The sequence below is a fragment of the Cicer arietinum genome, chromosome 3 (assembly GCF_000331145.2).
Source record: "Cicer arietinum cultivar CDC Frontier isolate Library 1 chromosome 3, Cicar.CDCFrontier_v2.0, whole genome shotgun sequence".
NCBI lineage: Eukaryota > Viridiplantae > Streptophyta > Magnoliopsida > Fabales > Fabaceae > Cicer > Cicer arietinum.
In genome coordinates, this window is record NC_021162.2 from 33,054,042 (window position 1) to 33,064,214 (window position 10,173).

A 10,173-nucleotide genomic window follows, 5' to 3' on the forward strand; every position below is an offset into this window, starting at 1 on the left:
AAAACACTTAGAAAATATTTTTCATTCAAACAAGTGTTTCTCTATTTGAACTCTAAGATAAATTTGGAATTTTGAGCTTGAGTTCTTCTACTCTTTTATGATTTTTCGATGATCTTCTTCTTTAGCCTTGAGTACCTATTTATAGATAAAATTAAGGCTTTAATTTAGTCATTGTTTAATTTTGAATTGTATCTTCATTCCTAGTTGGTCAACAATGATGTTATTAAAAAATAATTTTGAACAAATTGCTTTTTGATAATATGTTATTTAGCCAATATGAGCAATTCTTTTAGATTGATTATGTTCGTATTTTGTTCAGATTGAGTTTGTAAATTCTTCAGATTGACTTTGTTAAGATTGAGTTTGTAAATTCTTCAAATTGATATTGTTAATATTTTTGTTATGATTGCTTTTGCAAATTCTTCAAATGAAACTTCCTTCCTATTTCTTGCTTTGATTTGGGCGAGAACATAGTATTGGACCGGTTCTTGAACTTTCACAAGTAGGAATATGTCTAAGTTAAATTCAGTATTTTGTCATTTCTCCAAATTTGAATCATATCTTTGCAAATAATAAATGCAGCTTCTTGTCAGTGTTTCTTCTTGTAAACAATTCTTGATCATATCGTCTTGTAAATAATTCATATCTTCTTGTGATAAATCGTGATCAAATCTTTTTGTAAATAATTCATATCTTCATGTTATAAATCTTGATCAAATCTTTTGTAAATAATTGATATCTTCTTGTGAGAAGTCACGATCAGATCTTCTTGTAAATAATTTATATTTTCTTGTGATGAATCTTGATCAAATCTTCATTTAAATAATTCATATCTTATTATTAATAAGATGTTGATCATATCTTCTTCAAATCTTGACCATATCTTCAAATATTTACCATATCTTCTTTTTAACTTGGTCAAATATTTTCTTCAATTATAAATTTAAATCAAATCTTATTTTAGATTGTCTTCAAACACACAAACTTTTTGTTGTTAATTTGTTGCTCCATTTTTCGAACTCTTTGAAGGTGAAAACATTCATCATTAAAGTTTTGGCTTTATGATGCATCTTGTATTATTTCTTTTGATCAATGTGAGATCCTTTCTAGATATTTCAATAGAATAAGCGTTTTTTGGGGCCTCATAGCCATCTTCGACTATGTCTGAGAGTTCAGGATCATGAGAGATGTAAAAACTTTTGAGCCTTTCTTTCTAGTACTCAAATCTCCCTCCATCAAATAGAGGAGGCTTGTTAATGTTTCCACCTCTAACTTTGTCACCAGAGTTAGTCATTAGAACACATACATTTACTTAACATGTGCTCAACTATGAGACGAAGCTCTTGTTGGAACCAAGTTGGTTTTTACATTTAGATTTTTGATGTTAACAAAAGTATTTTATGAGAACAATATATTTGACTTCAAAGAGTATGAAATAAGATTCATGTTTTTGAATAAAATCTAAAATAAGATTTGATTCAAATTTACAATTGAAGAAAATCTTTGATCAAGTTGAAAATAAGATATGGTCAAGATTTGATCAAGATTTAAAGAATATTTAATTAAGATTTAAAGAAGATTTGATCAGGATTTGAAAAGATTTGAACAAGATTTGTAGAAGATTTTATCAAGATTTGAAGAAGATTTTATAAAGATTTGAAGAATATTTAATTAATATTTGATCAAGATTTATCTACAACAAAATATGAACATAATCAATATGAAGAATTTACAAAATCAATCTACTGAATATAGGAACATAATCAATTTGAAGAATTTAAAAACTCAATCTGAAGAAGACATAATTTAGAGTTAAACAAGGACTAAATTGAAGCCCAAATTTTAACTATAAATAGATACTCAAGGTTGAAGAAGAAAAGTATCAAAAAGCATAAAAGAGTAATCTTATAGTTCAAACAGAGAAACACTTGTTCTAGTTAGAAATATTTTGAGTGTTCTTTTCTTAGAGTGTGAGTGTTATTATTATTATTATTATCAGCTTTCTTAGAAGCAAATACTTAAAGTTCCAATCTTTTGTATCCAACTCGATAGTGTTTTAGTTCCTTCTTCAATCTGGGGTTGTCAGGTTGTTAGGAAAAGACTTGGCTTGTAGGGTCAAGGTTGTTAGTTTATCAAAAGTCTGTGGTTGTCAGTCTGTTTGGGAAGACTAGCTTGGAGGGTTAGGTGCTTTGTAATTCAAGGTAATTGAATTAGTAGATTAAAACCTTTTGAATGAGGGGACTGGATGTAGTCAAGTTATATGTGAACCAGAATAAATCCATGTGTTAAATTATTTATGCTTTTATTGTTTGCTACCTCTAAATCTGATTGCTTCTTATCCAAGTAATTCATAAAAACCAACTAGTCCTCATCAAATTAGCAAAAACTTATCAACTTTTTCAAACACAATTCAACCCCCTTCTCATGTTTTCACCTTCAATTGGCATCAAAGCTCGATATCAAGGCTGAGTACTTTACAGTGTTTGAAAAAAGATTCAAATGTTCAACATGTCTGAATTTAGTGAAGAAGCTACTGTAGAAAACATCAACAAACCACCTATGTTTGATGGAGAACGTTTTGAGTATTGGAAGGACAGGTTGAGAAGTTTCTATATTTGAAAAGATTCTGAACTTTGGGACTTGGTGGAAGATGGTTATATTTCTCAGATAAATACTGATGGTATTGAAATTCCAAGAAAGAAGATGAATGTTGATAAGAAGAAGATGAATGTTGATCAGAACATTCATGATAAATGCAACCACCTTCAAGGAGTTTGACAAGTGCACCAACAAGGAGACAACAAAAATTATGCATCTATGGTTTATGGTGTTAGTAGGAATAAGATTTCAAGAAAAAGTAACTGAACCTATGTTTGTTCCCCCTTATGATTTATGTATTATTTGCTATAAGAAATGTCACACTAAAATATCTTGTCCTATGCTAACCACATGGAAAGACAAGAAACCTTTAAGAACTAACAAACTAGGACCCAACCAGATTTGTTTATGTTGAAAGATGTTCTATGCAACCAAATTGAAACACCAACCATGGTTCCTGTTCAATGGATACTTGAAATATATGAAGGGAAAAAGGTCTATGTTCCAAGACTTAACAAACCAAAGCCAACTTACTTTGGTGGAAGAAGGATTGGTCAAAACAATACCTATCACAACTAGAACCATATGATGAACCATAAATATTAGAAAAATATGAAGTATCAACGCAATCAAAACTGGTAGAGAAATTACACATACCAACATAATTGGAACTACCAGAATAATTAGAATTACCATCAATTCATAAATTATTAGAGGAACTTGATACATCAGCACAAACAGAAGTGTTAGATTAACAATCATAATTAAAAGAGTTATTTGAACACTCCAATAAAATTCATCAAGACTACGAACCTAGACGGGAATTCAAATCCCTTCATCCAGACCTTCTAATCAGAACCTGAAAATCAGAAAAGAAGAAATAAGAGGGTTTTCAGAGTGAAACTAAAACTGTTGACATATAGATTATATCTTTCTTTAAATTTAATCATTGTCTGATGTTATATTTACTATGATAACAAGAAGCTTGGTCTTAAAAATCCAAGCTAGATAATTATTTTGCAAGTTCTCAAAAATTTAGAGGAACAAGGAGATCCACATAATCTAAACACTTCAGTAGAAGTTTGGCTTTTAGAAACAAGCAGAAACCACCAGAAACAAAACTGATGTTTTGGTTGTGTTGATTTCATTCTTCAATTATCTTATTTATATTATGTTATATGACAAATACATTGATCTTAAAAAGTCAAAGCAAGTTGAGGATACTGCAGGTTTGCTGTAACTAGAGGAAGTAGATGCAGATAAGCCAGAAGATGACAAATCTTCAGAGGATGAATCTGATCAAGTTAGAATCAATCAAGATAAGTCAAAAGGAAGATATGGATGAGAACTACAAGACATCTTATCTCATTGTAAGTTCAAGTGATTATTTGAAGATCAGATCATCATTAAAATATACTACTTTTTTTTGGCTCAATGTCATCAATTAAGCCTACCACTTTTGATAAAGCATTGACATATGGTAGACAAATTATTGCAATGCAAGAAGAGTTAAATAAATTTAACATGAATGATGTTTGGGATCTAGTACCTAGATCAAAGAAAAAAATTATTGGAACCAAGTGGGTTTTCCTAAATAAGTTAAACGAAAAAGATAAAGTGGTCAAAAACAAGGCAAGACTTTTCGCACAAGGCTAAAGTCAACAAGAAGACATTGATTACACTAAGACATTTGCTCTAGTGACTAGGTTAGAAGCTATTCATATAACATTACATTATTTTAAATGGATGTTAAATATTCTTTTCTAAATAGTTATATAAGTGAAGAAATCTATGTTAAACAACCTCCAGGTTTTGAAAGTGCTGAATTTCCAAATCATGTTTTTAAACTTAGGGAATCTACTTATTATCTAAAACAACACCTACGATATGGTATGATAAACTTAGTAACTTCTTTCTTAAAAATAATTTTGAAAAAGGATAGATAGATAATACACTCTTTAGAAAATCAATAGGAGATGACATTCCTATTATTCAAATTTATGTTCATCACATTATTTTTGGATCTATTAATGACTCTTTGCCAAGAATTTTCTAAATTGATATAACTTGAATTTCAAATGAGTATGATGAGAGAACTTAAGTTCTTCTTAGAGTTACAAATTCAGCTAAGTCAATAAGTTATATACATTCATCAAACTAAATATACAAAAGATATTCTCAAGAAGTTTAAGATGAGTGATTGTAAACATCTACACTAATGCACCCTACTTGTTCCCTTGAAAAAGATGATCCAAGCAAAAAAGTTGACCAACAAACCTATAGAGCAATGATAGGATCCCTACTTTACCTTACTGCTTCTAGACCTGACATCGTATTTAGCGTATGTGTATGTGCAAGATTTCAAGCTGGCCATAGGGAATCACATTTAACTGTTGTTAAGAGAATCCTTAGATACCTAAAAGGAACTACCAATCCTGGGAGAGAAAGCACAAATATAAACTTCACATTTCTAGATGACAACTTAATCTCTTTGTCAATTAAGAGACAAATCACAATTTCCATGTCAATAGCAGAAGCTGGATAGATTTCAGCAACTGATTGTAGCTCTCAACAGTCAATAAAGGATTGTTCAGTAGAAAAGGAAGCTATGACTCGACCTTGGGTGGCACCAACCAAGATAGTGGTGATCCATCAAAGAAACCCTGATCCCCAACCCGCCTAGACAGTCTTGCAATATCCTTTACAACCGGCATCGACCTCTTACCCTTCTCGCTAGTCCTCTGTCCAAGCATCGTATCCCCTGCTCCTATAGTGGGAGTCACCACACCTACTGTGGCTTCCGTCTCACCTCTAAATAAAGCATCCTATGCATCTGCCCAAGCTCCATTCTCCCCAAGTACCAATCATGAGGGTACACGATAGTCGATCCTCTCATGTGTGAGCCCCACGTGAAATACTGCCTTAGCTCTTTTACTAGTCATCATTACTCTCCCTGTATATGTATCACTGCTTGAGATGGGATCGTATGCCTAAGCAGTCGGCGAGTGCCGATCAGGAAAGTCTAACGAGGTTTCCTTCGTCATGGTAAATGCCAGTAGAATAAATTTGGGTATCATCTGAGGACAAAGCCCAATTTCCACAATAATATAAAAGGTCATCAACCGAAATTAACAGTTAACATTTAAAAATTATGTCATGATAACATGGCATGTAGATAGATATATCATATCATAACAAACATGACTCGTGTGCTAAGCACCCTAATGCAATGCTTATATGCCAGTGCACATGATTTCAGAATTTCTAAACCCTCATCGAAGGACGTAAATAATAAATGTATTGCCTCTCACGTACCTGTACTAATTACTAAGGTGCCATATATCATAAATCAACACGATTTACTAGAGTGCAATATAACACATACCCACAAGACTCAAAATTCCCATAAGGATAAGATTGATCAATCAACTCATGGAACCACCCTGTGACCCATCGCGGTCACCACTAACACCTTGGCCCATCATGGTCACCACTAACTTTGAAATGCATGAGCATACTCTGACTATTTCTCAACAATTATTATTTAAATGCAACAATTAAAAGACTCTCCTTTTAATACTCATTAAACACTAATAATTTTTAATACTTTATCCCAGAGCATACTCAAGACATATTCTCATTAATAAAATTCATAACATGTAGCAATACACATTATCAATCATGAATGCATAATCACCTCAATATCAATCATCACATAACATATAAGGTCCCTATGTGCAAACTAAAAATTTGGAAGGAGCCCTTACCTTAATTATAACTTTCTTAACAATTATCGCTACCACAGTTAAACACAACGAAAATCTCGTTCATGCCAACACCTTTAATCAAATAGTGTTTGACTTAGTCAAATTAATCTCTCAAACTTTAACTACCTTACAAACCCTTTTCCACTCCTAATTCCCTTAGAATATATTTTTCTAAAAGATTTTAAAACGAGTAAGAACTAATATTATTATTATTATTCACAATACACACTTTCATCATATAAAAACACATTTTTTAAAATCAACATCCTTCAAACTTTTCTGAGAATTCACTAACAATCATTTCGATGCGTCTTAAATTATTTTTCTAAGTTTTATTCACATAACTACAAATTTGATCTACTACATTTTTAAAGACTAGATGATCAATCAAAGTATTTACCTCATGGCAACATAACAAAAAATATCAATAATTATTTTTCAGGTTTCAAAGTTCTAACTCTTTGAAATAGTTTCATTCCTTCCAATATATATATATATATATATTGTATTTTTAATTTAGACTTAATTGCAGTTTTGGTCCCCCTATTTTAGCTGAATCACAAAAGTAGTCCCCCCATTTTATTTCTCTCCAGTTTTGGTCCCTCAAACAGAATTTTGATCCAAAACTTGATGAAATTTCATTATTTTTGCATTTATTTAAGTCACACCATGTCTCAACATCTCATTTGCAACAATTGTACCTGAAATCTATGATCATAAATGGTGTAGTACGGCTTTAAAAAAAATGAAATTTCATCAAGTTTTGGACCAAAATTCTATTTGGGGACCAAAACTAGGGAGAAACAAAATGAGGGGACTACGTTCGCGATTCAGCTAAAATAGAGGGACCAAAACTGCAAGTAAGCCTTTAACTTATGAAACCTGAGATCTTTAAAAAAAAAAAAATCAAAATTCTAACTTAAGACTTGAACCTTTACTTAATAAACTTGAAATTTTAATTAAAATCTTGAAAACCTTTCTAAAGATTAAAATTATACATATAAAGCTTGAACCACAATTCCCTAATTTCTTTTAAACACAAGTTCAAAGATTTACTAACAACATGTATACATTCTTTATCATCAACCATAACAACTATCTTTGGATAGCATAAACTAAGAAAATCATTTTTTTCTTTATTCACCACAACAACATTAATATTTTAGAGTTCTCCCCACCGGTAACTCAAGTGTCCATGGTCTTGATTCCTTTTCAAGACTTAAGGAGCTAACTACATAAACATAAAGATTTATAAAATTTTGTTCAGCAGCAAAATTTATCCAACCACATCATAAATAGTACTTCGATAAATAGTACTTCGGCCTGTGATAGGCGGTACATTTACGATTTACATTTTTGGTAAATCGTGCTGACCCGTGATAGGTGGCACCTCGGTAAATAGTACTTCGGCCTGTGATAGGCGGTACATTTATGACTTACGTTTTTAGTAAATCATGCTGACCCGTGATAGGTGGCACCTCGGTAAATAGTACTTCAGCCTGTGATAGGCGGTACATTTACGATTTACATTTTTGGTAAATCGTGTTGACCCGTGATAGATGGCACCTCGATAAATAGTACTTCGGCCTGTGATAGGCGGTACATTTACGACTTACGTTTTTAGTAAATCGTGCTGACCCGTGATAGGTGGCACCTCGATAAATAGTACTTCGGCCTGTGATAGGCGGTACATTTACGACTTACGTTTTTAGTAAATCGTGCTGACCCGTGATAGGTGGCACCTCGATAAATAGTACTTCGGCCTGTGATAGGCGGTACAATTATGATTTACGGCCCTTCGAGGAGGGTTTTGGTTTGGAATTCTGAGTCCATGCATTTTGGCATATACGCATTGCATTAGCGTGCTTGGCACGCAAGTCGTGTTTGATTTAAGATTATGATCGAGTCTTTGAACTCAAGTTGTCATGGTGATTGTGTTTCAATTGCCAAGTGTGGATGTTTTGGAATTGTGTGTAAGTGTGATTGATTGCAAAACTATTTCGAATGTACATTTACGATTTACATTTTTGGTAAATCATGCTGACCCGTGATAGGTGGCACCTCGGTAAATAGTACTTCGGCCTGTGATAGGCGGTACATTTACGATTTACGTTTTTAGTAAATCGTGCTGACCCGTGATAGGTGGCACCTCGATAAATAGTACTTCGGCTTGTGATAGGCGGTACATTTACGATTTACATTTTTGGTAAATCGTGCTGACCCGTGATAGGTGGCTAAAAGCTGAATTTTTCTGTTTTTCTGCTGCTGTCTGATGTGTATTCGAATACAGACTGTTGTATTCGAATACATACATGCTGTTTTGCTACTGACTTACTGTGTAGTCGAATACAGACTGTTGTATTCGAATACAGACATGCTGTTTTTGCTGCTGAATGCTGAAACAACCTTGTTTTCGAATACAGAGATGCTGTATTCGAATACAACAGTGCTGTTTTGTTAAAAACTTCATTTTTTGACCTTGTTTATGCATGTTTGGCATATGAAAACCCTTTTAAGGTGCATGCTAAGTTGAAAGGTTATTTTGTGCATTTAAAAACTTAAATGTTATGTGTTAATTGTTAATTTCGGTTGGTGACCCTTTACAACTATTGTGGAAATTTGGGCTTTGCCGTCAGATGAGAACCAGAACCATCCTCCCGGTTAGTACCCTATAGATGGGAAGGTAGTTGGACACACCTGAATGGAGCTGTGTCAGGAGGATCTTGCGGGGTGCGTGAAGATCATCCGAGATGTGTAGTTTTTTGGTAGAATGATCAGATTAGGTTGATGTATAAGGACTGGACGTCTTTCTTTTTGGGTTGTGTTTATTTTAATTTGGAAGAGTGTACCTATACTAATATTGTCTGTTTGACATTTTATTATGATGGGGTCCATGTACCACTTTTTGGGTAATTTAGTACTTCGGCTTGTGATAGGCGGTGCAATTATGATTTACGGCCCTTCGAGGAGGGTTTTGATTGGAATTCCAAGTCTATGCATTTTGGCATATACGCATTGCATTAGGGTGCTTGGCACGCGAGTCGTGTTTGCTTCAATATTATGATTGAGTGTTTGAACTCAAGTTGTCATGGTGATTGTGTTATAATTACTAAGTGTGAATGTTTTGAAATTGTGTGTAACTGTGATTGATTGCAAAACCTTTTCGAAACTCAAGTTGTCGTGGTGATTGTGCTATAATTGCTAAGTGTGAATGTTTTGAAATTGTGTGTAACTGTGATTGATTGCAAAACCTTTTCGAAAGCTTAAGCGTCATGGTGATTGTGCTATAATTGCTAAGTATGAATGTTTTAAAATTGTGTGTAACTGGGATTGATTGCACTACTGACTTACTGTGTAGTCGAATACAGACTGTTCTATTCGAAAACAGACATGCTGTTTTTACTGCTGAATGCTGAAACAACCTTGTATTCGAATACAGAGATGCTGTATTCGAATACAACAATGTTGTTTTGTTGAAAACTTCATTTTTCAACCTTGTTTATGCATGTTTGGCATATGGAACCCTATTAAGGTGCATGCTAAGTTGAAAGGTTATTTTGTGCATTTAAAAACTTAAATGTTATGTGTTAATTGTTAATTTCGGTTGGTGACCCTTTACAACTATTGTGGAAATATGAGATTTGCCCTCAGATGAGAACCAGAACCATCCTACCGGTTAGTACCCTGTAGATGGGAAGGTAGTTGGACACACCTGACTGGAGTTGTGTTAGGAGAATCTTGCGGGGCGCGTGAAGATCATCTAGGATGTATAGTTTTTTGTATAATGATCAAATTAGGTTGACGTGTA